The 27,214-nt window shown below is 39.9% G+C and overlaps 1 long non-coding RNA gene across 1 annotated transcript in view; it reads right to left on the reverse strand.

The window, feature by feature from the left end:
• Positions 1-23,943: 23,943 nt before the first annotated feature.
• LOC123334143 overlaps positions 23,944-27,214 on the reverse strand; it is a 42,880-nt gene continuing 39,609 nt past the window's right edge. The window contains exon 3 of the long non-coding RNA XR_006641227.1: positions 23,944-23,989. This is a non-coding gene — a long non-coding RNA (uncharacterized LOC123334143). The remainder of the gene's footprint in view (positions 23,990-27,214) is intronic.

Here is a 27,214-nt window from a genome sequence, read left to right on the forward strand (position 1 = left end):
CTCAGCTGATCAATTAGGATAATATCCCAGCATATCATGGCTGAAGGGATTAGAGATCATGTACCTGGAGGCACCTGGAGATTTGTGTGTGCATAGAGCACGCATGAGGCCTTTGCCTCCAATGCACTGAGAGAGGAATTATTCCCAGGTTAAGGGTGAGGACACAAAGCTTAGTGGGATAGAGTGACTCACTGAAGATTCTACAGCCAGGTGTTGGAAGAGAATTCACAGCCAGGACTGCCTGACTCAGAAGTCTAGCTCTTGCCACAGCACAATGCTGCTAGTCTGGAGAGAGAAATTGTTAGTGCATGTTGGGAAGCATAGTGCAAAATAGCCGTAAAAGGAGAAAGTCCTTGGGAAAATGGCGAAGGGCCAGAAGTACCCGGCTTTGTACTGCGGACAGAAAAACATCTCCTGCCTTTGGTTATGCTCGGCGCCAAGATTTAATAATAAATAGGGATATTACTTGAGAAAATGGGTTGTGGGATAAGCACATGAGTCACTTAGAGCCCGCTGTCCTTGAAATGTTTTTACTGATTATGTGTTAACCCCGTATGCACTCTGCTGGCCGTATACTTTAAGCTCTTTGTTCCTGCTTCTATAAAAAGGCTTGACTGCAGAAATAAACTTGTCAGTCCTTGCAAGAGACTGTCCGAGTGTCAGTCTTTCAGGTTCATCGCTTCCAAGTCCCGAGGAGAAAATCCCCAACAGTGCAAGTTCCTGTGCCCGACACACAATGAGGCCAAACTGAAACATCGAAGTTTGGAGCAGAGAAAGGTTTATTGCAGGGCCATGCAAACAGATGGGGGCTCATGCTCTAAAAAGCCCTGAACTCTCCAAAGGGTTTCAACAAAGCATTTTTTAAAGCCACATGCGGGGCAGAGCACAGGGCCAGTTGGGTTGCCGGGTCTGTGATCAGCTTGTGCACTGTTCTCTGATTGGGTGATGGTGAGATAACATGGTGATGTTACAGGAGTTAACATTAACAGTCCTTAGGCTCCAGGAGGCCTGGGGCTATATGCTCATGGTCATCAAGTGGTTAATATCTTCCATTTGGTCGGAGGCTGGGGGCTCATATCTGTAAAGCAACTCAGGAAATGTGCATCAAATACTGTTATTTAGGTACTTCAGGGGCTTTCCTGGTGGCTCAAACAATAAAGAAACTGCCTGCACTGCAGGAGACCCGGGTCCAGTCCCTGGGTCAGGAAGATCCCCTGGAGAAGGGCATGGCAACCCACTCCAATATTCTTGCCTGGAGAATTCCATGGACAGAGGAACCTGGTGGGCTACAGTCCATGTGGTCACAAAGAGTCAGACACAACTGAGCAACTAACATTTTCACTTTTTTTGTTTTTTCAGGTACTTCAGAGGGAAGCTAAAGCAGAGAATATGGGGGAAAGGCCTGTCCTAGGAAGGCTCCATGGGGTCTACTTGTTTACAAAATGACTTGCCTGAAAGAGATGGGGCAAAATTCAGACCAAGAAGACACTGAGGCAGGCAAGGTGGTAGGAGCCTATGAGGGAGGAGATGAGCATGGGCTAGAATATTATCTCTACAAAGCTATGCTCCCTCATTTCCTTTCTACATGCTTTCTTGAGGGGAGAAAGAAAAGAGTGGAGTAGTGACTCTTAAAACCAACAGCCTCACTCCAGATCTCTACTACAAATTTCAGTGAGTAACCTTTTTAATTTCTGCATCAAAACCTGGGAACACTCATAGAAGGGTAAGTGCATAGAACAGCTATATGTAACATATGCCTTAACCAAAGCAACGGTTGAGAATGACTCAGGTAACTCTCAAGAGGTAAAAACATGCCACATTCTACCCCAGAATGTACCGCCCACACAAGCCACGTGGAGGTCTAACTCTGGGAATCCCAAGCTGAAGCTTTACTCTGTGAGTATGGGGAGTCAAGTCAAGTTCCCCTTGGAATCCCAGGGCTTTACATCTTCTCTTCCTGCCACCAGAGATCTTCTTAGAACCCAGGGAGTACATCAAGGGCCAGATGCCAGAACTGTAGATTAAGAAGCAAGTTAGAACTTGGAGTTGGGCCCCTTCGGATGCCAAGAATCTATTAACAGGCGTCAGGGGAAAGGATGAGGAATGAGAGGTGGAGGAGAAGGAAGGGGACCCGGTCAGGAACAAAAACTCAGTACCTTTTCACCCTCCTTTACCAAACATTTTATATTCATCATCGGTTGTTCGTCTTCCTGCTTGACAGAGAAGGAATTGAGGCTGCGCGAGTGAGAACAATGCAGCATGCAGGAGTAAGCACCCGGACTAGTTGGTCACAATAACAGCCATCATTGTTGAGGCTTACTTACATGTATCACGTACATTTATTTTCTAACTGAATCCCCGCCCGATCCCCCACAAAAACCAAGCTCTATGAAACAGGCACAACTATCACCTCCATTTTGCAAATGAAGGAACTGAGAAGTAGAAAGCTTAGTTTGTTTAGCTTTTATTTGGCTGCACCAGGTCTTAGTTGCGGCTCGTGGACTCTTCATTGCTGCACGTGGGACCTTCTTTGCAACATGCAGAATCCTAGCTCCTTGGCCTGAACTAGGATTCAACGTGGGCCGCCTTGTACTGGGAACACAAAATCTTAACCAACAGACCACCAGGGAGGTCCGAGAAAGCTTGTTTTGCTCTAAGTTGCATAAACAGGATTCTTCATCTGACGCCTTGCATGTATTCAAAAGTTTAAATTTTTAGTTTCACATGTAAATTACAGAATTATGGATAGAGGTTTGTGAATTGTACAGGAGGCAGTGATCAAGATCATCCCCAAGAAAAAGAAATGCAAAAAGACAAAATGGTGTCTGAGGGGGGCTTACAAATAGCTGAGAAAAGAAGAGAAGCTAAAGGCAAAGAAGAAAAGAAACATATAAGCATTTGAATGCAGAGTTCCAAAGAATAGCAAGGAGAGAGAAGAAAGCTTTCCTCAGTGATTAGTGCAAAGAAATAGAGGAAAACAATAGAATGGGAAAGACTAGAGATCTCTTTAAGAAAAGTAGAAATAACAAGGGAATTTCATGCAAAGATGGGTACAATAAAGGTCAGAAATGGTATGGACCTAACAGAAGCAGAAGATATTAAGAAGAGATGGCAAGAATACACAGAAGAACTGTACAAAAAAGATCTTCATGACCCAGTAGCCATGATGATGTAATCACTTACCTACAGCCAGACATTCTGGAATGTGAAGTCAAGTGGGCCATAGGAAGCATCCCTACAAACAAAGCTAGTGGAGGTGATGGAATTCCAGTGGAGCTATTTCAAACCCTGAAAAATGATGCTGTTAAAGTGCTGTATCCATTATGCCAGCAAATTTGGAAAACTCAGTAGTGGCCACAGGACTGGAAAAGGTCAGTTTTCATTCCAATCCCAAAGAAAAGCAATGCCAAAGAATGTTCAAACTACTGGAAAATTGCACTCACCTCACATGCTAGTAAAATAATGCTCGAAATTCTCCAAGCCAGGCTTCAACAGTACATGAACCGTGAACTTCCAGATGTTCAACCTGGATTTAGAAAAGGCAGAGGAGCAAGAGATCAAATTGCCAACATCCGCTGGATCATCAAAAAAGCAAGAGAGCTCCAGAAAAATATCTATTTCTGCTGAGAAGACTCTTGAGAATCCCTTGAACTGCAAGGAGATCAAACCAGTCCATCCTAAAGGAAATCAGTCCTGCATATTCATTGGAAAGACTGATGCTGAAGCTGACACTCCAATACTATGGTCACCTGCTGCGAAGAACTTACTCATTGGAAAAGACCCTGCTGCTGGGCAAGATTGAAGGTGGGAGGAGAAGAGGACAACAGAGGATGAGATGGTTGGATGACATCACAGACTCGATGGACATGAGTTTGACAAGCTCTGGGAGTTGGTGATGGACAGGGACGCCTGGTGTGCTGCAGTTCATGGAGTCGCAAAGTTCAGACAAGACTGAGGGACTGAACTGAACTGTAAATTACATAAAAATATCTCCCAGATTCCTTGCAGTAAAAGTGAGCTAGTCCAAACCAGAACCAGACCTAGTTGTCATTCCCTTCTCCAGTGGATCTTCCCGACCCAGGGATCGAAACCAAGTCTCCTATGGCTCCTGCATTGCAGACAGATTCTTTACTATTGAGCCACTGGGGAAGCCCATTATTATTTTTAAACTACTTAAGCCAAATAATCAGAATGCTGCTTCTTCCTTGAGCCTCTATTTGTCTGAAGGGCTTCCATTCAATACCAAGGATGTGACCCTATCTTTTCAAGGTTAGAAATGAAAGAAATAAAATTTCTGGTGATACTTGATGGAGATGTAAGTTAAACTTCAGGAAACACTTTCAACTATGCTCTGGGGAAGGTTGGGAAATTGCTTTCTCTGGAAATGTTCCCATCTTGGAGCCCATGAGCATGGGGTGGAGGAGTGAGAATCAGACACTGTGCTCCAGGCTGTTGTGCACCAGGCAGGTATTGGAACTGAAGTTTCCCAGTCTTATCCAGTGCAATGGAAATGCTGATTCCTCGATGTATGGCAGCGCTAGAGTAGGTCATTGAGACTAAGGCTGAGTTCCTAAGCTACTCAAAAGAAGAGGACAATTCAACAGGAGAGTTCTGACCTAACAGCCCATCACTACCAGTGTGGCACACTCTAAGCCAAGAGGAAGGCAGGGAGTGTTTATGAACTGAATGTGTGCTTAAAGATCACGAAGCCATTTCCCATTTTTAAAATAAGAAAACTGAAAAAGTCCAGAGAAATTAAAAACACAATCAAGGGAAATAGAATAACTTCCCAGTTTGGTTTGAAGAATAACTAAAGAGGACTTTTAGAAGTGAAAAATGTAAATTATATTAAAAACATAAGGAAAGATTTATGAGACTGACATGCTGCCTAATGCACAGGGATAGATTTAATAGAAGGTTAGACTTGATTAAAAACATAATTAGCAAACTGGAAGAAAGAGCTAGAAAAAAATTGTCTCTATTTAGATACAAATTACTTAGAAACAAACACATGAAAATATGAAAAAGAACTTAACAGCCATGTAAGATACAGGGAGAACATTCTGTATGAACTTAATCTGATATACTAGGAAAGAATAGATAGACTGAGAGAATGGTGATAATGAAGAAATAATAACCAAGAATTTTCCAGAATTGAAGAAAATAACAGTCAACCTAGAATTCTACAACCAAAGAAATTATATTTCAGTAATAAAGATAAAGTAAGACATTTCCAGGTAATAGGAGCTGATAGGTTTTACCGTGAACAGAACCTCACTAAAAGATCTTCCAAAGGATGTACTTCAGGAGGAAAGATTCCAGAATCAGGATGGGGAACACATGTACACCCATGGCTAATTCATGTCAATGTATGGCAAAAACCACTACAATATTGTAAAGTAATTAGCCTCCAATTAAAATAAATAAATTTTTTAAAAAACAGAATATTCCAAAGAATATTAAAAGCATGAAGTAAAATCTAAATAAATGCCAACTGTGTAAAACAATAGTAACTGTGTCCAATTTTCAATGTTAAAATTTTTTTAAGATAGAACCAAAATCCCAGACAACAATAACCTATACACCAGGAGGAAGATGATTGGAGATAAAATATAATGTATACCAGTAAATGAAACAACACAGTACAGCTGATACAAAAAAAGTCTAGTAAAGTCACTGCTGTCAAAGATTTTAAAATCTCTAACAAATAACTTCAATTCAGTTCAGTTCAGTCGCTCAGTCGTGTCCGACTCTTTGCGACCCCATGAATCGCAGCACACCAGGCCTCCCTGTCCATCACCAACTCCCGGAGTTCACTCAGACTCACGTCCATTGAGTCAGTGATGCCATCCAGCCATATCATCCTCTGTCATCCCCTTCTCCTCCTGCCCCCAATCCCTCCCAGCATCAGAGTCTTTTCCAATGAGTCAACTCTTCACATGAGGTGCCCAAAGTATTGGAGTTTCAGCTTTAGCATCAGTCCTTCCAATGAACACCCAGGACTGATCTCCTTTAGAATGGACTGGTTGGTTCTCCTTGCAGTCCAAGGGACTCCCAAGAGTCTTCTCCAACACCACAGTTCAAAAGCATCAATTCTTTGGTGCTCAGCCTTCTTCACAGTCCAACTCTCACATCCATATATGACCACTGGAAAAACCATAGCCTTGACTAGATGGACCTTTGTGGGCAAAGTAATGTCTCTGCTTTTGAATATGCTGTCTAGGTTGGCCATAACTTTCCTTCCAAGGAGTAAGCGTCTTTTAATTTCATGGCTGCAGTCACCATCTGCAGTGATTTTGGAGCCCAAAAAAATAAAGTCTGACACTCTTTCCCCATCTATGTGCCATGAAGTGATGGGACCAGATGCCATGATCTTAGTTTTCTGAATGTTGAGCTTTAAGCCAACTTTTTCACTGTCCTCTTTCACTTCCATCAACAGGCTTTTTAATTCCTCTTCACTTTCTGCCATAAGGGTGGTGTCATCTGCATATCTGAGGTTATTGATATTTCTCCTGGCAATCTTGATTCCAGTTTGTGCTTCCTCCAGCCCAGTGTTTCTCATGATGTACTCTGCATAGAAGTTAAATAAGCAGAGTGACAATATACAGCCTTGACGTACTCCTTTTCCTATTTGGAACCAGTCTGTAGTTCCATGCCCAGTTCTAACTGTTGCTTCCTGACCTGCATACAGATTTCTCAAGAAGCAGATCGGGTGGTCTGGTATTCCCATCTCTTTCAGAATTTTCCACAGTTGATTGTGGTCCACACAGTCAAAGGCTTTGGCATAGTCAATAAAGCAGAAATAGATGTTTTTCTGGAACTCTCTTGCTTTTCCCATGATCCAGCCGATGTTGGCAATTTGATCTCTGGTTCCTCTGCCTTTTCTAAAACCAGCTTGAACATCTGGAAGTTCATGGTTCACGTACTGTTGAAGCCTGGCTTGGAGAATTTTCAGCATTACTTTACTAGCGTGTGAGATGAGTGCAATTGTGCAGTAGTTTGAGCATTCTTTGGCATTGCCTTTCTTTGGGACTGGAATGAAAACTGACCTTTTCAGTCCTGTGGCCACTGCTGAGTTTTCCAAATTTGCTGGCATATTGAGTGTAGCACTTTCACAGCATCATCTTTCAGGATTTGAAATAGCTCAACTGGAATTTCATCACCTCCATTAGCTTTGTTCATAGTGATGCTTTCTAAGGCCCATTTGACCTCACATTCCAGGATGTCTGGCTCTAGGTGAGTGATCACACCATTGTGATTATCTTGGTCATGAAGCTCTTTTTTGTACAGTTCTTCTGTGTATTCTTGCCACCTCTTCTTAATATCTTCTGCTTCTGTTAGGTCCCTACCATTTCTGTCCTTTATCGAGCCCATCTTCACATGAAATGTCCCCTTGGTATCTCTAATTTTCTTGAAGAGATCTCTAGTCTTTCCCATTCTGTTGTTTTCCTCTATTTCTTTGCATTGATCACTGAGGAAGGCTTTCTTATCTCTCCTTGCTATTCTTTGGAACTCTGCATTCAGATGCTTATCTTTCCTTTTCTCCTTTGCTTTTTCCTTCTCTTCTTTTCACAGCTATTTGTAAGGCCTCCTCAGACAGCCATTTTTCTTTTTTGCATTTCTTTTCCATGGGGATGGTCTTGACCCCTGTCTCCTGTACAATGTCACCAACCTCCATCCATAGTTCATCAGGCACTCTGTCTAACTTACCCATACTATTATTCCCTTTGTTAGCACCAAATTCTTCTGTTGTTCTCTTTCTTTTTCAATTTTTAAATTGGAGGATAATTTCTTTATAAAGCTGTGTTCTGTTTCTGCTATTTTACACATTGTGATGTGTATATTTCAACACCATTCTCTCAATTCGTCCCAGCCTCTTCTTCCCTCCCTGTGTCCCACTGTGTCCACGAGTCCATTCTCTATATCTGTGTCTCTATTCCTGCCTTGCCAATTGGTTCATCAGTACCGTTTTTCTAGATCCCATATATATGCCTTAATATACAGTATTTGTTTTCCCTTTCTGATTTACTTTACTCTGTATGACAGGCTCAAAGTTCATCTACCTCACTAGAACTGACTAAAATTTGTTCCTTTTCATGGCTGAGTAATATTCCATTGTATGTATGTACTAAAACTTTTTGATCCATTCATCTGCTGATGGACACCCAGGCTGCTTCCGCGTCCTGGCTATTGTAATCAGTGCTGCAATGAGCACTGGGGCACATGTGTCTTTTTCAGTCATTGTTTTCTCAGGGTATATGCCCAGAATTGGAATTGTTGGGTCATAAGGTAGTTTTATTCCTAGTTTTTAAGGAATTCACACTGTTCTCCATAGTTGTTGTATCAATTGACATTCCCACCACAGCAAAAGAAGGTTCCCTTTTCTCCATTCCCTCTCTGGCATTTATTGTTTGTAGATTTTTTTATGACAGCCATTCTGACCGGTGTGAGGTGATACCTCATTGTAGTTTTGATTTGTATTTCTCTAATAATGAGTAATTTTGAGCATCTTTTCATGTGTTTGCTGGCTGTCTGTATGTCTTCTATGGATAAATGTCTATTTAGGTCTTCTGCCCATTTTTTTATTTTTTTTTTCTGATATTGAACTCATGAACAGCCTGTATATTTTCAAAATTAATCTTTTGTCAGTTGCTTCATTTACAATTATTTTCTCCCATTCTGAGGGTTGTCTTTTCATCTTGTTTATAGTTTTCTTTGCTGTGAAAAAGCTTTTAACTTTAATTAGGTCCCATTTGCTTATTTTTATTTTTATTTCCATTACTCTATGAGGTGGGCCAAAGAGGATCTTGCTGTGGTTTATATCAAAGAGTGTTCTGCCGATGTTTTTCTCTAAGAGTTTTGTAGTTTCTGGTCTTACAACTAGGTTTTTAATTCATTTTGAGTTTTTTTTTGTGTATGGTATTAGGAAGTGTTCTCATTTCATTCTTTTACATGTAGCTGTCCAGCTTTCCCAGCACCATTTATTGAAGATGCTCTCTTTTCTCCATTGTATATTTTTGCTTCCTTTTCAAAGATAAGGTGCCCATAGGTGTGTAGGTTTATCTCTGGGTTTTCTATCTTGTTCCATTTGTCTATATTTCTGATTTTGTGCCAGCACCGTACTGTTTTGATTGCTGTAGGACATGTCATAATGGCTATCATCAAAAAGAACACAAATAACAAATGCTGGTGAGGATGTGGAAAACAGTATGGAGATTTCTCAAAAAAATACAAATAGAACTGCCATATGACCTGAAAATTCCACTACAAGGTATATACCTGGAAAAAAACAAAAAACACTAATTCAAAAAATGCTGTTCACTGAGACATTATTTAGAGTTGCCAGTTATGGAAGCTACCTAAGTATCCATCAACAGATGAATGGATAAAGAAGATAGGTATATATACAGGGGAACATTCAGATCAGATCAGTCTCTCAGTCATGTCTGACTCTTTGCGACCCCATGAATCGCAGCACGCCAGGCCTCCCTGTCCATCACCAACTCCCGGAGATCACTCAGACTCATGTCCATCGAGTCAGTGATGCCATCCAGCCATCTCATCCTCTGTCGTCCCCTTCTCCTCCTGCCCCCAATCCCTCCTAGCATCAGAGTCCTTTCCAATGAGTCAACTCTTTGCATGAGGTGGCCAAAGTACTCAGCCATAAAAAGGAATAAAATGTTGCCATGTACAGCAACATGGATGGACTTGGAGGGCATTATGCTAAATGAAGTGTCATACAGAGAAAGACAAATACTGTAGGACATCACTCGTACATGGAATCTAAAAAATACAACAAATAAGTGAATAAAACAAAAAGGAAGCAGACATAGATATAGAGAATGAACTAGTAGTTACCATGGGGAGAAGGGGGTGGGGAGGGAACATATCGGGGGATTTTCTTAAAGGATTATTATGGGGTTATATGAAATCATGTACATGAAAATTTGAAGATTGTAAAGCACTATAGAATTTAAGGAATCTTTCATTGAATTAAAAAATTTAATAAAACAATTTTCCTTAAAAAAGAAAATAGACCAAGAAAAACAAATACTGTATGATATTGCTTATATGTAGAATATAAAATATAAAACAAAGTACTGAAAATAACAAAAAAGAAATAGATTTACAAATTCAGAGAACTAATTGTAGGTTAGCAGTGAGGAGGGGGAAGGGAAGGAGTAAGACAGGGATAGAGGATTAAGAGGTAAAAAAGACTATGTGTAAAATAAATAACCTACAAGGATATATTGTTCAGTGAAGGTAATATATACAATATTTTATAGTAACTATAAATGTAGTAAAACCTTTAAAATTTATGAATCACTATGCTGTATATCTATAACTTGTATAATGTTGTACATCAACTATATTAGGTCAATTTAAAAAAATTTTAAAGACATGCTAAGGGAGTAGATTTAAAAGTTCTCACCAAAACAAATACATGGTAACTATGTGAGGTTTTGGATGTGTTAACCAACACTATCATGGTAATCATTATGTAATAAATAAATCTCTCAAATCATTGTGTTGTACACCTTAAATTTATACAATGTTATATGTCAATCATATCAATAAAGCTCAAAATAAATGAATAAGCAAATTAAAATAAAAAGTCTTAAAAACTTTAAAAAATGAAACTGTTTTGTTTATTTTAAAGAATGATGCTTGGAACACCAGACAGTTATATGTAAAAGAAAAAAGATTAGAACATTTCTTCACATTGTATGCAAAAATAAACTCAAATGAATTAAAGAGCTAAATGTAAGTTCAAAAACCATAAAACTCCTAGAGGAAAACATACACAGAACACTCTTTGGCATAAATTGAGGCAATATTTTTCTGGATCTGTCTCCTAAGGCAAAGGAAACAAAAATAAACAAATGGAAAATAATTACCCTTAAAAGCTTTTGTACAGCAAAGGAAACAATTGATAAAAATAAAAGATAATCTATTTAATGGGAGAAAATATTTGCAAAAGATATGACCAATCAGGGGTTAATATTCAAAGTTTATAAGCAACTTATACAACTCAAAAAACAAACAACCTGACTACAAAATGGGCAGAAGACCTGAATAGACACTTTCCCAAACAGGACCTGCAGACAGCCAACAGGCACATGAAAAGACGCTCAACATTGCTGGTCACCAGGGAGCTATAAATCAAAACTACAATAAAATATCACCTCACACCTGTCAGAATGGCTATCATCAAAAAGACCACAAATAATACATATTGGCAAGGATGTGGAGGAAAGAAAACCCTAGTATACTTGCTGGTGGAAATAGTAACTGGTACAGCCGTTGTGAAAGACAGTATGGAGTTTGCTCAAAAAACTAAAAGTAGAACTACTATATGATCCAGCAATTCCACCCTTGGGTATAATTCTGAATAAAACAAAAACACTAATTCAAATCCAAATATTCAGAGCAGCACTATTTAGAGTTACCAAACTATTAAAGCAACCTAAATGTCCATTAACAGATGAATAGATAAAGAAGATATGGTATGTATATATATAATGGAGCATTATTATGCGCCATAAAAGGAAAGAAACTTTGCCATTTGCAACAACATGGATGGAACTGGAGGGTATTATGCTTAATGAAATAAGTCAGAGAAAGACAAATACTGTATGTTATCACTTATGTGTGGAATATAAAAAATAAATGATAATGAGAGCCTGGATGGGAGGGGAGTTTTGGGGAGAACGGATACATGTATATGTGTGGCTGAGTCCCCTCACTGTTCACCTGAAACCATCACAACACTGTTAATCAGCCATAGCCCAATACAAAATAAAAAGTTCTTTAAAAAATGAATAAATATGACAAAACAGAAATAGACTCAGATATAGAGAGCAAACTAGTGGTTATCATTTCCCAGGGATGGAGGAGGGGAAAAAAAGGGGTAAGGAATTAAGAAGTACTATCATTTATAGAATAAAGATACAAGAATATACTATATAGCACAGAGAATAAAGCCAATATTTTATAACTTTAAACAGCATAAAATCTATAAAACTATTGAATCACTATGTTGGACATCTGAAATTAATATTGTAAATCAATTAAGCCTTAATTTTAGAAAATGAACATATTAAAAACCTTAAGCTTAGATAGAGAGACAAATAAAGTTTAGACAGACTGAAAAAGGAAGTTCTTGGGGAACTGAGCGCAGAGGTACATCTAGGTTCTAGGAAATTTTTTTTTTAATGAGCTTTGTCCCCAGGATATCTATAAACAAGGAAGACATTGAAAGTTTCTATAAATTGAGCTAATGGTTAGATCAATCAATAAATAACTTACATGGAACACTCTGTATTCAAACTGTGTATGGGTACAAGGAAAGGGAAGGGAAAGGAAACACATATTTATTTAGCACAATAGAATCCACTGTTCAAACTTGAGTCTGTCTTTCTCAGTACTCCCACCCAGCCATGAGGATCTTCAAGTTATGCAAAGTGGTAGAGTTGAGCCTTTTCTGAAAATTAATTAGGTCAGTCCCCAGTGAGCTTCCAAGGCACAAATGGATTACCAGATCAAAATTCTATAAAAAATATTTACATTCAGGAGTACTTACTGAGAATGTACCAATTTCCAGTCACTTTTCTGAATCCTGTACATATATATGAATAAGTCTCTCAATAACTGTAGTAGGTAGATACCACTTTGCCCGTCATCTTACTGGTGAAGAAACTGAGGCATGAGACATTAAGGAATTTTCCCAAAGCCAAAGAATAAGAATGTGGTGACGCTATGACTCAAAGCCAGGCAATCATCCAGTACAAACTGGATCATAAATCAAATGTGAATTTAAGTAAAAATAAAACTTTTAGCATTATCTGATGGTGATGTCAGCAAGACGGCAGAAGGTCCAGGCCCCCTTACCTCCATGGAAACATCAAGTAAACAACAACAGATTGACCAAAAATACTGCTGTGGGAGCTTGAGAAAACAGTCAAGGATCTTCAGCAACCAAGAAAATACCCAAGTTTTAAGCAACACTTAAACAGAATATTTCATGGCATTTCTGTGCACTCTTGCTGACTCAATAAATGGGAAGTCACCTAATACCTGGTTCTCACTTTGAACTTATTTACAGTATTCTGGCATGACTAGGGACTACCCTGGCAATGCCAAAGAATGCTCAAACTACCGCACAATTGCACTCATCTCACACGCTAGTAAAGTAATGCTCAAAATTCTCCAAGCTAGGCTTCAGCAATATGTGAACCATGAACTTCCTGATGTTCAAGCTGGTTTTAGAAAAGGCAGAGGAACCAGAGATCAAATTGCCAACATCTGCTGGATCATCAAAAAAGCAAGAGAGTTCCAGAAAAACATCTATTTCTGCTTTATTGACTATGCCAAAGCCTTTGACTGTGTGGATCACAATAAACTGTGGAAAATTCTGAAAGAGATGGGAATACCAGACCACCTCACCTGCCTCTTGAGAAATCTGTATGCAGGTCAGGAAGCAACAGTTAGAACTGGACATGGAACAACAGACTGGTTCCAAATACGAAAAGGAGTATGTCAAGGCTATATATTGTCACTCTGATTATTTAACTTCTATGCAGAGTACATCATGAGAAACGCTGGACTGGAAGAAACACAAGCTGGAATCAAGATTGCCGGGAGAAATATCAATAACCTCAGATATGCAGATGACACCACCCTTATGGCAGAAAGTGAAGAGGAACTCAAAAGCCTCTTGATGAAAGTGAAAGTGGAGAGTGAAAAAGTTGGCTTAAAGCTCAACATTCAGAAAACGAAAATCATGGCATCCGGTCCCATCACTTCATGGGAAATAGATGGGGAAACAGTGTCAGACTTTATTTTTTTGGGCTCCAAAATCACTGCAGATGGTGACTGCAGCCATGAAATTAAAAGACACTTACTCCTTGGAAGGAAAGTTATGACCAACCTAGATAGCATATTCAAAAGCAGAGACACTACTTTGCCAACAAAGGTTCGTCTAGTCAAGGCTATGGTTTTTCCTGTGGTCATGTATGGATGTGAAAGTTGGACTGTGAAGAAGGCTGAGCGCCGAAGAATTGATGTTTTTGAACTGTGGTGTTGGAGAAGACTCTTGAGAGTCCCTTGGACTGCAAGGAGATCCAACCAGTTCATTGTGAAGGAGATCAGCCCTGGGATTTCTTTGGAAGGAATGATGCTAAAGCTGAAACTCCAGTACTTTGGCCACCTCATGCGAAGGGTTGACTCATTGGAAAAGACCCTGATGCTGGGAGGGATTGGGGGCAGGAGGAGAAGCGGATGACAGAGGATGAGATGGCTGGATGGCATCACTGACTCAATGGACGTGAGTCTGGGTGAACTCTGGGAGTTGGTGATGGACAGGGAGGCCTGGCGTGCTGCAATTCATGGGGTCACAAAGAGACGGACACAATCAGCAGATGAATGGATAAGAAAGCTATGGTACATATACACAATAGAGTATTACTCAGCCATTAAAAAGAATACATTTGAATCAGTTCTAATGAGGTGGATGAAACTGGAGCCTATTGTACAGAGTGAAGTAAGACAGAAAGAAAAACACCAATACAGTATACTAACGCATATATATGGAATTTAGAAAGATGGTAACAATAACCCTGTGTACGAGACAGCAAAAGAGACACTGATGTATAGAACAGTCTTATGGACTCTGTGGGAGAGGGAGAGGGTGGGAAGATTTGGGAGACTGGCATTGAAACATGTAAAATATCATGTATGAAACGAGTTGCCAATCCAGGTTCGATGCACGATACTGGTTGCTTGGGGCTGGTGCACTGGGACGACCCAGAGGGAGGGTATGGGGAGGGAGGAGGGAGGAGGGTTCAGGATGGGGAACACATGTATACCTGTGGCAGATTCATTTTGATATTTGGCAAAACTAATACAATTATGTAAAGTTTAAAAATAAAATAAAATTAAAAAAAAAAAAAAAGAGAGACGGACACGACTGAGCGACTGAACTGAACTGAACTGAGGGACTACCCAAGAGACTGATTTCTGCTTCTTCTGACTTGAGCTCAGATGGAAACAGCGACAGAGTTTGAATATCAGGCTGATGAAGGCAGCGGTACATGCCGTGGCACATGCAAACTTCAGAGGAACTGCAGACCCATCAGCGGTTGGAGGCAAGAAATACAGGCAGAGTACTACAACAGAACATTTAAGGCCCTGAGAAGAAGCAGAGGTGAGATTCTTAGGGAAATTAAGACATTTAAAAGCAGCTGTGGGGAGTTTCCTGGCAGTCCAGTGGTTAGGACACCATGCTTCCACTGCAGAAGCCAGGGGTTCAGTCCCTGGTTGGGGAACTAAGATCCCACAAGCTGAGCATAGTGCAGCCAAATAAATAAAAGCAGCTGTGAATGCATATGAAAAACACACAGCTAACATCATATAACGACAGAACACTGAAAGCTTTTCCTTTAAGATTAGGAACTAAACAAGAATGTCCACTTCACCATGCTATTCAACATAGTACTGAAAGCCCTAGCCAGAGAAATTAGGCAAGAAAAGGAAACAAAAATCATCCAAATTGGAAAGGAAGTTAAATTACCTCTGTTCACAGAAAGCAGGACATTATATGTAGAAAAACCTAGATTGCTCGAACTAATAAATGAATTCAATAACATTACAAGATATGAAACCAACACACAAATATCAGTTTTATTTGGATTTCCCTGGTGGCTCAGATGGTAAAGCGTCTGCCTACAATGCAGGAGACCCGGGTTCAAGCCCTGGGTCAGGAAGATCTCTGGGAGAAGGAAATGGCAACCCACTCCAGTATTCTTGTTTGGAAAATCCAAAGGACGGAGGAGCCTGGTAGGTTACAGTCTGTTGGGATCCGGCGTGAGGACCTCCACCCATGGCAAAGGTCATGAGGAAGGAGGCTCGACATATGCAAAGGCTGGATTGAGCCTCAGGAGTCCCCCTGGAAATCCTCGAGCATCTACCCCCATAACCAGAGTCTGCCTACTTTGCTGCTTTGTGCTCTCACCTACACCTCTGACTTTATGGGGGGCTGTCCCCCACCACCTCTTTCGGAGAAGGAGTTAACTTAGAGCTCCAGTTAATTCCTGGGCATGATAGGAGTGTTTCAACCTACAAACTCCTCTGAAGGTTCTCTAGCCTGCCTGACAGGCTTGTCCGGCCACATGTGATTGCTCACAGCCTCCCAACCGTGAGAGGCACGAGATGCTTTAAACCTTCTAAAAACAGGTTCCTTAGAAAAGTTAGAAAACCATTAGTATAAGTATAGTGGGCTGATTAGAAATTGTATTGGTGAAGGTTTTTCATTTGTTGAGCCAATGTTTGTTGCTAAGTCTCCACATCCCCTGCCCTTACACACATTAATGAATATATAGAAGAAATAAGTATTAACCTTTGATATTAATCACATTAAACCTTAGGCTAAGTAAATTCTTTCCTTAATTAAAACCTACTACACCTCACCCTATAGGAATGTAACTTTATCTGGTACCTTCGGAAGGTGGAGTCCTTTTTAAAAATAATCACCCCTGGAGAAATAAGTGTCCTGGTTGACTGACGGCTGTCACAAGGAGAGGGTCATAAATTGTCAGCAGGCCCCCTGGCCAGAAGATGATGTAACACCCCTAAGACCTCTGTATACATTTGTATGAAGCACCTGACTTTGATAAAAGTCAGGACTGCTGACCCCGCGTGACTTTTCCATAACATCTCAGTGTATAAAAGTAGACCATGGAAAATAAAGAATTGGGATCAGTTTCTCGAAATACTGGTCTCCCCATGTCGCTCTCTCTCTCAAACTCTGGCTGAATCTCCATCTGGAGCGTGGAACCCACCAAGCTTACTAATTTTGCCTGGGCTTCTAAGATCCGACCGGGGAGGCCTCAGTGTCTCCTCTCCTTAGGGAGAACGGAAGGACGCCTGTGGCCTAAGTAAGTGGTGCAAACTTCTTGTCTTGAAGTTTTATTGGTCTCCCGCATAAACCAAGCTACTCAGCCTCTTTTCTCCACTGAATTTTCCTACTGAGCTATCCTCATTCTATTACTCTTTACATCTCTAATTAATATCTAATTGAAGCTATTGTATCCTGATCCTCAACGATGCCATCCCCGCTTCGAACTCCCTAGATCAGCTGGGGCTGGACCCCGGCAACTGTCCATGGGGTTGCAAAGAGTCAGACACGACTGAGCAACTTCACTTTCACTTTTCACTTTCATGCACTGGAGAAAGAAATGGCAACCAACTCCAGTGTTCTTGCCTGGAGAATCCCAGGGACAGGGGAGCCTGGTGGGCTGCCGTCTATGGGGTCGCAGAGTTGGACACGACTGAAGTGACTTAGCAACAGCAGCATGGCCACAAGAAGGCTGTGATCTATGAAGGGGAGAATTTTTTTTTTAATCACACTTTTTATGCACTTTATATATTTCTGTCTCTACCATGGCTTTTTGCAATTCTGTGGAGTTTCTGTTTTGTTTTATTGTTTCTTTAAAATATTTTTAATTGAAAAAGTTTTTTATATTTATTCTTTTGTTTCCTTTTCGTATTGTTCTTTTTCCTGTCATCAGTTTGATTCAATCGTTCAGTAGTGTCCGACTCTTTGTGACCCTATGGACCAGTACGCCAAGCTTCCCTGTCCATCATCAACTCCTAGACCTTGCTCAAATTCATGTCCATCGAGTCAAGGATGGCATCCAACCATCATCTCATCCTCTGTTGTCCCCTCTCCTCCTGCCTTCAATCTTGCCCAGCATCAGGGTCTTTTCTAATGAGTCAGTTCTTTGAATCACACGGCCAAAGTATTGGAGTTTCAGTTTCAGCATCAGTCCTTCCAATGAACATTCAGGACTGATTTCCTTTAGGTTGGACTGGTTGGCTCTCCTTGCAGTCAAAGGGACTCTCAAGAGTCTTCTCCAACACCACATCTCAAAACATCAGTTCTTCGGCACTTAGCTTTTTTATAGCCCAACTCTCACATCCATACATGACTACTGGGAAAACCATAGCCTTTACTAGATGGGCCTTTGTCAGCAAAGTAATGTCTCTGCTCTTTAGTATGCTGCCTAGGTTGGTCATAGCTTTTCTTCCAAGGAGTAAGCATCTTTTAATTTCATGGCTGCAGTCACCATCTGCAGTGATTTTGGAGCCCAAGAAAATAAAGTATCTCACTGTCTCCATTGTTTTCCCACCTATTTGCCATGAACTGATGGCACCAGATGCCATGATCTTAGTTTTTTGATTGTTGCGTTTCAAGCCAGCTTTTTCACTCTCCTCTTTCACCTTCATCAAGAGGCTCTTTGGTTCTTTGCTTTCTGCCACAAGGGCGGTGTCATCTGCATATCTGAGGTTATTGATATTTCTCCCAGAAATCTTGATTCCAGCTTGTGCTTCATCCAGCCTGGCATTTTGAATGATGTACTCTGCATATAAGTTAAATGAGCAAGGTGACAATATACACCCTTGATGTACTCCTTTCCCAATTTGGAACCACTCCATTGTTCCATGTCCAGTTCTAACTGCTGCTTCTTGACCTGCATAGAGATTTCTCAGGAGACAGGTGAGGTGGTCTGGTATTCCCATCTCTTTAAGAATTTTTCACGGTTTATTGTGATCCATACAGTCAAAGGCTTTGGCATAGTCAATAAAGCAGAAATAGATGTTTTTCTGGAACTCCCTTGCTTTTTTGATGATTCAATGGATGTTGGCAATTTTATCTCTACTTCCTCTGCCTTTTCTAAATCCAGCTTGAACATCTGGAAGTTCACAGTTCATGCACTGTTGAGGCCTGGCTTAAAGAATTTTGAGCATTACTTTGCTAGCGTGTAAGATGAGTGCAATTGTGCGGTAGTTTGAACATTCTTTGGCATTGCCTTTCTTTGGGACTGGAATTAAAACTGACCTTTTCCAGTACTGTGGGCACTGCTAAATTTTCCAATTTGCTGGCATATTGAGTGTGGCACTTTCATAGCATCTCTTTTAGGAGTTGAAATAGCTCAGCTGGAATTCTACCACCTCTACTAGCTTTGTTCACAGCAATGCTTCCTAAAGACCACTTGACTTCTTCGCATTCCAGGATGTCTGGCTGTAGGTGAGTGATCACATCATCGTGGTTATCTGGTCATGAAGATCTTTTTTGTATAATTCTTCTGTGGATTCTTGCACCTCTTTTTTTTTTTTTTAATTTTATTATTATTATTTTTTTTTACTTTACAATATTGTATTGGTTTTGCCATACATCAACATGCATCTGCCATGGGCATACATGTGTTCCCAATTCTGAACCCGTCTCCCACCTCCCTCCCCATACCATCCCTCCGGGTCATCCCAGTGCACCAGCCCCAAGCCTCCTGTATCCTGCATCGAACCTGGACTGGCGATTCATTTCTTATATGATATTATACATGTTTCAATTCCATTCTCCCAAATCATCCCCCCCCCCCCCACAGAGTCCAAAAAACTGTTCTATACATCTGTGTCTCTTTTGCTGTCTCACATACAGGGTTGTCGTTACCATCTTTCTAAATTCCATATATATGCATTGGTGTTTTTCTTTCTGGCTTACTTCGCTCTGCATAATCTGCTCCAGTTTCATCCACCTCATTATAACTGATTCAAATATATTCTTTTTAATGGCTGAGTAATACTCCATTGTGTATATGTACCATAGCTTTCTTATCCATTCATCTGCTGATGGACATCTAGGTTGCTTCCATGTCCTGGCTATTATAAACAGTGCTGTGATGAACACTGGGGTACACGTGTCTCTTTCAATTCTGATTTCCTCGGTGTGTATGCCCAGCAGTGAGATTGCTGGGTCTTATGGCAGTTCTATTTCCAGTTTTTTAAGGAATCTCCACACTGTTCTCCATAGTGGCTGTACTAGTTTGCATTCCCACCAACAGTGTAAGAGGGTTCCCTTTTCTCCACATCCTCTCCAGCATTTATTGTTTGTAGATTTTTGGATCGCAGCCATTCTGACTGGCATGAAATGGTACCTCATAGTGGTTTTGATTTGCATTTCTCTGATAATGAGTGATGTTGACCATCTTTTCATGTGTTTGTTAGCCATCTGTATGTCTTCTTTGGAGAAATGTCTATTTAGCTCTTTGGCCCATTTTTTGATTGAGTTGTTTATTTTCTGGAATTGAGCTGCAGGAGTTGCTTGTATATTTTTGAGATTAGTTGTTTGTCAGTTGCTTCATTTGCTATTATTTTCTCCCATTCTGAAGGCTGTCTTTTCACCTTGCTTATAGTTTCTTTTGTTGTGCAGAAGCTTTTAATTTTAATTAGATCCCATTTGTTTGTTTTTGCTTTTATTTCCAATATTCTGGGAGGTGGGTCATAGAGGATCCTGCTGTGATGTATGTCGGAGGGTGTTTTGCCTATGTTCTCCTCTAAGAGTTTTATAGTTTCTGGTCTTATGTTTAGATCTTTAATCAATTTTGAGTTTATTTTTGTGTATGGTGTTAGAATGTGTTATAGTTTCATTCTTTTACAAGTGGTTGACCAGTTTTCGCAGCACCACTTGTTAAAGAGATTGTCTTTTCTCCATTGTATATTCTTGCCTCCTTTGTCAAAGATAAGATGTCCATAGGTGCGTGGGTTTATCTATGGGCTTTCTAGTTTGTTCCATTGATCTATATTTCTGTCTTTGTGCCAGTACCATACTGTCTTGATGACTGTTTGCCACCTTTTCTTAATAACTTCTGCTTCTGTTAGGTCCATACCATTTCTGTCTTTATTGTGCCCATCTTTGCATGAAATGTTCCCTTGGTATCTATAATTTTCTTGAAGAGATCTCTAGTCTTACCCATTCTATTGTTTTCCTCTATTTCTTTGCATTCATCACCGAGGAAGGCTTTCTTACCTCTCCTTGCTATTCTTTGGAACTCTGCATTCAAATGGGTATATCTTTCCTCTTCTCCTTTGCTTTTAGCTTCTCTTCTTTTTTCAGCTATTTGTAAGGCCTCCTCAGGCAAGCATTTTGCCTTTTTGCATTTCTTTTCCATGGGGATGGTCTTGATCCCTGTCTCCTGTACAATATCATGAACCTAGGTCCATCAGGTTCATCAGGCACTCTGTCTATCAGATCTAATCCCTTGAATCTATTTGTCACTTCCACTGTATAATCGAAAGAGATTTCATTTAGGTCATACCCGAATGGTCTAGTGGTTTTCCCCACTTTCTTCCATTTCAGCCTGAATTTGGCAATAAGGAGTTTATGATCTCCACCACAGTCAGCTCCTCCTCTTGTTTTTGCTGACTGTATAGAGCTTCTCCATCTCTGGATGGAGAAGAATGTAATCTGCAAAGAATGTAATCAATCTGATTTCGGTGTTGACCATCTGGTGATGTCCATCTGTAGAGTCTCCTTTTGTGTTGTTGGAAGAGGGTGTTTGCTATGACTAGTGCATTCGCTTTAAAACTCTATTAGCCTTTGCCCTGCTTCATTTTGTACTCCAAGACCAAATTTGCCTGTTACTCCAGGTATCTCTTGATTTCCTACTTTTGCATTCCAGTCCCCTCTGATGAAAAGGACATCTTTTTTGGGTGTTAGTTCTAGAAGGTCTTGCAGGTCTTTATATAACTGTTCAACTTCAGCTTCTTCAGCATTACTGGTTGGGGCATAGACTTGGATTACTGTGACAGTGAATGGTTTCCCTTAGAAACAAACAGAGAGCATTCTGTCGTTTTTCAGATTGCACCCAAGTACTGCACTTTGGACTCTTTTGTTGACTATGAGGGCTACTCCATTTCTTCTAAGGGATTCTTGCCCACAGAAGTAGATACAATAGTCATCTGAATTAAATTCACCCATTTCAGCTCATTTTAGTTCACTGATTCCTAAAATGTCGATGTTCACTCTTGCCATCTCCTGTTTAACCACTTCCAATTTGCCTTGATTCATGGACCCAACATTCCAGGTTTCTATGCAATATTGCTCTTTACAGCATTGGACTTTACTTCCATCACCAGTGACATCCACAACTGGATGTTGTTTTCACTTTGGTTTTGTCTCTTCATTGTTTCTGGAGTTATTTCTCCACTGATCTCCAGTAGCATATCGGGCACCTACCAACCTGGGGAGTTCAACTTTCAGTGTTCTATCTTTTTGCTTTTCATACTGTTCATGGGGTTCTCAAGGCAAGAATACTGAAGTGGTTTGCCATTCTTTTCTCCGGTGGACCATGTGTTGTCAGAACTCTCCACCATCCGTCTTGGGTGGCCTACATGGCATGGCTCATAATTCCATTGAGTTAAACAAGGCTGTGGTCCATGTGATCAGTTTGATTAGTTTTCTGTGATTGTGGTAGATTTTCCTGCTGTAATTATTCTTTAACATATGTAAATTATTTTATATTCCTCTATTTAACTTTGCTCTTCTAGTCTTTCTTTCTTTTCTTTCTGTTTTTCATGATGTTTGTTAGTTTCTTTTGTTTTTTTAGTTTATTCCCCAGTTGGCACCTTGCTTTGGTTTTGTTTCCTGGTTTGTGCTTTAGTTAGCTTTGTTTCTAATTGGTTGATATTATTTTTGGTTTCCTTTGCTTGCCAGGTCAATCTCCTGTATTTTCTTTTCTTTGGACTGTTTTGGTTTTGTTTGTGTGTGTGTATGTGTGTGTATGTGTGCTCCATTATTTTTTATATTATTTGTCTGATTTTGTATTTACCACTTGTCTAGTGTTCACCTTTTGCTTCTTTTTTGTTCGTTTTTGTGTGTTTGTTTCAATCCCCTTTAATGCTATAACAAATGACTTGTAGAGTCTAGTTCCCCAGCCAGAGATTGGGCCTGGGCCTTCGGAGTGGGAGCACTGAGTCCAAGACCCTGGACTGCCAGAGAATGCCTAACCCCAGGGAGTATTAGTTAGTGAGAACTCCCATGAAAGCCTCCACTTGTATACAATACCCAGCAACACCCAGTGCAGGATGCCTCACCCAAACAATAAGCAAGACAAAAACACAAACCCAATCATCAGCAGACAGGATTATCACCACACACAGCCCTGCCCATCAGAAAAAAAAAAAAAAATTCACTTCCTCCCACCAGAACACAAGCACAAGTCACATCCAACATGAAGCCTACGTAAACCACTGGCCCAACCTTACCCACTGAGGGTAGAAACCAAAAGGAAGAAGGAATGCAACCTTAAAGCCTGGGAAAAGGAGACCTCAAACACAGTAAGTGAGAAAAAAATTGAAAAGGCAGAGAAATATTGTGCAAATAAAGGAACAAGGTAGAAACTCACAAGACCAAATAAACTAAGAGGAAATAAGCAAACTACCTGAAAAAGAATTCAGAGTAATGATAGTAAAGATGATCCAAAATCTCAAAAACAGAACAGAGAAAATGCAAGAATCAATTAACACATTTAACAAGGACCTAGAAGAAAACACAAGAGAAGGAAAAGATCTACAAAAACAAACACCAAAATCATTCCCTCTAAGATCAAGAACAAGACAAGGTGTCCACTCTCACTACTATTATTCAACATAGTTTTGGAAGTCCTAGCTATGGTAATCAGAGAAGAACAAGAAATAAAATGAATCCATATCGGAAAAGAAGAAGTAAAACTCTCACTGTTTGCAGATGACATTATACCATACATAGAAAACCCTAAAGATATTACCAGAACATTACTAGAACTAATCAGTGAATTTAGTAAAGTCTCAGGAAACAAAATCAATACACAGAATTCACTTGCATTCCTATAAACTAACAATGAAAAATTAGAAAGAGAAATTAAAGAATCACTCCCATTTACCATTGCAACAGAAAGAATAAAATACCTAGGAATAAACCTACCTAATGTGACAAAAGTGGCCACAGGAATGAAAAGGTCAGTTTTCATTCCAATCCCAAAGAAAGGCAATGCCAAAGAATGTTCAAACTACTGCACAATTGCACTCATCTTACACACTAGCAAAGTGATGCTCAAAATTCTCCAAGCCAGACTGCAGTAGTACATGAACCATAAACTTCCAGATGTTCAACCTGGATTTAGAAAAGGCAGAGGAACCAGAGATTAAATTGCCAACATCCGTTGGATCATCGAAAAAGCAAGAGAGTTCCAGAAAAACATCTTTTTCTGCTTTAGTGACTATGCCAAAGCATTTGACTGTGTGGATCACAACAAACTGTGGAAAATTCTGAAAGAGATGGGAATACCAGACCACCTGACCTGCCTCTTGAGAAATCTGTTTGCAGGTCAGGAAGCAACAGTTAGAACTGGACATGGAACAACAGACTGGTTCCAAACTGGGAAAGGAGCACATCAAGGCTGTATATTATCACCCTGCTTATTTAAGTTATATGCAGAGTACATAATGAGAAATGCTGGGCTGGGTGAAGCAAAGCTGGAATAAAGATTGCCCGGAGAAATATCAATAACCTCAGATATGCAGATGACACCACTCTTATGGCAGAAAGCAAAGAAGAACTAAAGAGCCTCTTGACAAAAGTGAAAGAGGAGAGTGAAAAAGTTGGGTTAAAGCTCAACATTCAGAAAACTAAGATCATGGCATCTGGTCCCATCACTTTATGGCAAATAGATGGGGAAACAGTGAGAGACTATTTTGGGGGGCTCCAAAATCACTGCAGATGGTGACTGCACCCATGAAATTGAAAGACACTTACTCCTTAGAAGAAAAGTTATGACCAACCTAGATAGCATATTCAAAAGCAGTGACATTACTTTGCCAGCAAAGGTCCATCTAGTCAAAGCTATGGTTTTTCCAGTAGTCATGTATAGATGTGAGAGTTGGACTATAAAGAAAGCTGAATGCAGAAGAATTGATGCTTTTGAACTGTGGCATTGGAGAAGACTCTTGAGAGTCCCTTGGACCGCAAGAAGATCCAACCAGTCCATCCTAAAGGAAATAAGTCCTGAATATTCATTGAAGGACTGATGTTGAAGGTGAAACTCCAATACTTTGGCCACCTGATGCAAAGAGCTGCCTCATTTGAAAAGACCCTGATGCTGGGCAAAATTGAAGGCAGGAGGAGAAGGGGACAACAGAGGATGAGATGGCTGGATGGCATCACTGACTCGATGGACGTGAGTCTGGGTGAACTCCGGGAATTGGTGACGGACAGGGAGGCCTGGTGTGCTGCAGTACATGGGGTTGCAAAGAGTAAGACATGACTGAGCGACTGAACTGAACTGAACTGAATGTGACAAAAGAGCTGTATACATAAAACTATAAGACACTGATGAAAGAAATCAAAGACAACATAAACAGATGGAGAAATGTTCCAAGTTCCACAGATGGAGAGATGTTCCATGTTCCTGGGTTAGAAGAATCAATATTATAAAAATGATAATATTACCAAATGCAATCTACAGATTCAATGTGGTCCCTATCAAATTACTAATGGTATTTTTCACAGAACTGGAAAAAAACTCACAATTCATATGGAAACACAGAACACCTAAATAGCCAAAACAATCTTGAAAAAGAAGAATGGAGCTGAAGGAATCAACCTTCGTGACTTCAGACTATACTGCAAAGCTACAGTTATCAGGACAGTATGGCACTGGCACAAAAACAGAAATATAGACCAATGGAACAACATAGAAAGCTTAGAGATAAATCCATTCACCTATGGTCACCTTATCTTTGACAAAAGAGTCAAGAATATACAATGGGGCAGACAGTCTCTTCAATAAGTGGTGCTAGAAAAACTGGACAGCTATATGTAAAAGAATGAAATTAGAACACTTCCTAACACCACACACAAACATAAACTCAAAATGGATTAAAGACCTAAAGGTAAAATCAGAAACCATAAAACTCTTAGAGGAAAATATTGGCAGAACAGTCTATGACATAAATCACAGCAAGACTTCCTATGAATCACTTCCTAGGGTAATGGAAATAAAAACCAAAATAAACAAGTGGGACCTAATTAAGCTTAAAGCTTTTGCACAGCAAAGGAAAGGAACAAGATGAAAAGACAACCACAGAATGGGAGAAAATAATAGCAAATAAGAATGGCATTGTAACATGTATAATATCATATATGAAATGAGTCACCAGTCGAGATTCGATGCATGATACTGGATGCTTGGGGCTGGTGCACTGGGACGACCCAAAGGGATGGTATGGGGAGGGAGGAGGGAGGAGGGTTCAGGATGGGAAACACATGTATACCTTTGGCAGATTCATTTTGATATATGGCAAAACCAATACAATATTGTAAAGTTAAAAAATAAAATTAAATTAAAAAAAAAATCTGACAAAGGATTAATTTCCAAAATATATAAGCAGCTTATGCAATTCAATAACAGAAAACAAACCAATCAAAATAAACATAAAACAGAATGGGAGAAAATAATAGCAAATAAAACATCTGACAAAGGATTAATTTCTAAAATATACAAGCAGCTTATGCAATTCAATAACAGAAAACAAGCCAACCAAAATAAACAAGTGGGACCTAATTAAGCTTAAAGCTTTTGCACAGCAAAGCAAAGGAACAAGATGAAAAGACAACCACAGAATGGGAGAAAATAATAGCAAATAAAACATCTGACAAAGGATTAATTTCCAAAACATACAAGCAGCTTATGCAATTCAATAACAGAAAACAATCCAATCAAAAAGTGGGCAAAAGACCTAAATAGACATTTCTTCAAAGAAGACATCCAGATGGCTAATAAACACATGCAAAGATGCTCAAAATTTCTCATTATTAGAGAAATGCAAATCAAAACTACAATGAAATATCACTTCACACTGGTCAGAATGGCCATCATCAAACAATCTACAAACAATAAATGCTGGAGAGGGAGTGGAGAGAAGGGAACCCTCTTGCACTGCTGGTGGGAATGTAAATTGATACAGCCACTATAGAAGACAGTATGGAGATTTCTTTTAAAAACTAGGAATAAACTTACCAGATAACCCAACAATCCCACTGCTGCACTGATTACCTGAGTAAACCATGGCTGAAAAAGGCACATGTACCCCAATGTCCATTGCAGCACTATTTACAATAACTAGTACATAGAAGCAACCTAGATGTCTGTCAACAGATAAATGGATAAAGAAGCTATGTACATATATACAATGGAATATTATTCAGCCATAAAAAGGAATGCATTTGAGTCAGTACTAATGAGATGCGTGAACCTAGAGCCTATTATACAGAGCAAAGTGAGTGACAGAAAAACAAATTACCCTATATTAATGCATATGTATGTAATCTAGAAAGACG

This window comes from Bubalus bubalis, chromosome 6 (assembly GCF_019923935.1).
Source record: "Bubalus bubalis isolate 160015118507 breed Murrah chromosome 6, NDDB_SH_1, whole genome shotgun sequence".
In the NCBI taxonomy this organism is placed as follows: Eukaryota; Metazoa; Chordata; class Mammalia; order Artiodactyla; family Bovidae; genus Bubalus; species Bubalus bubalis.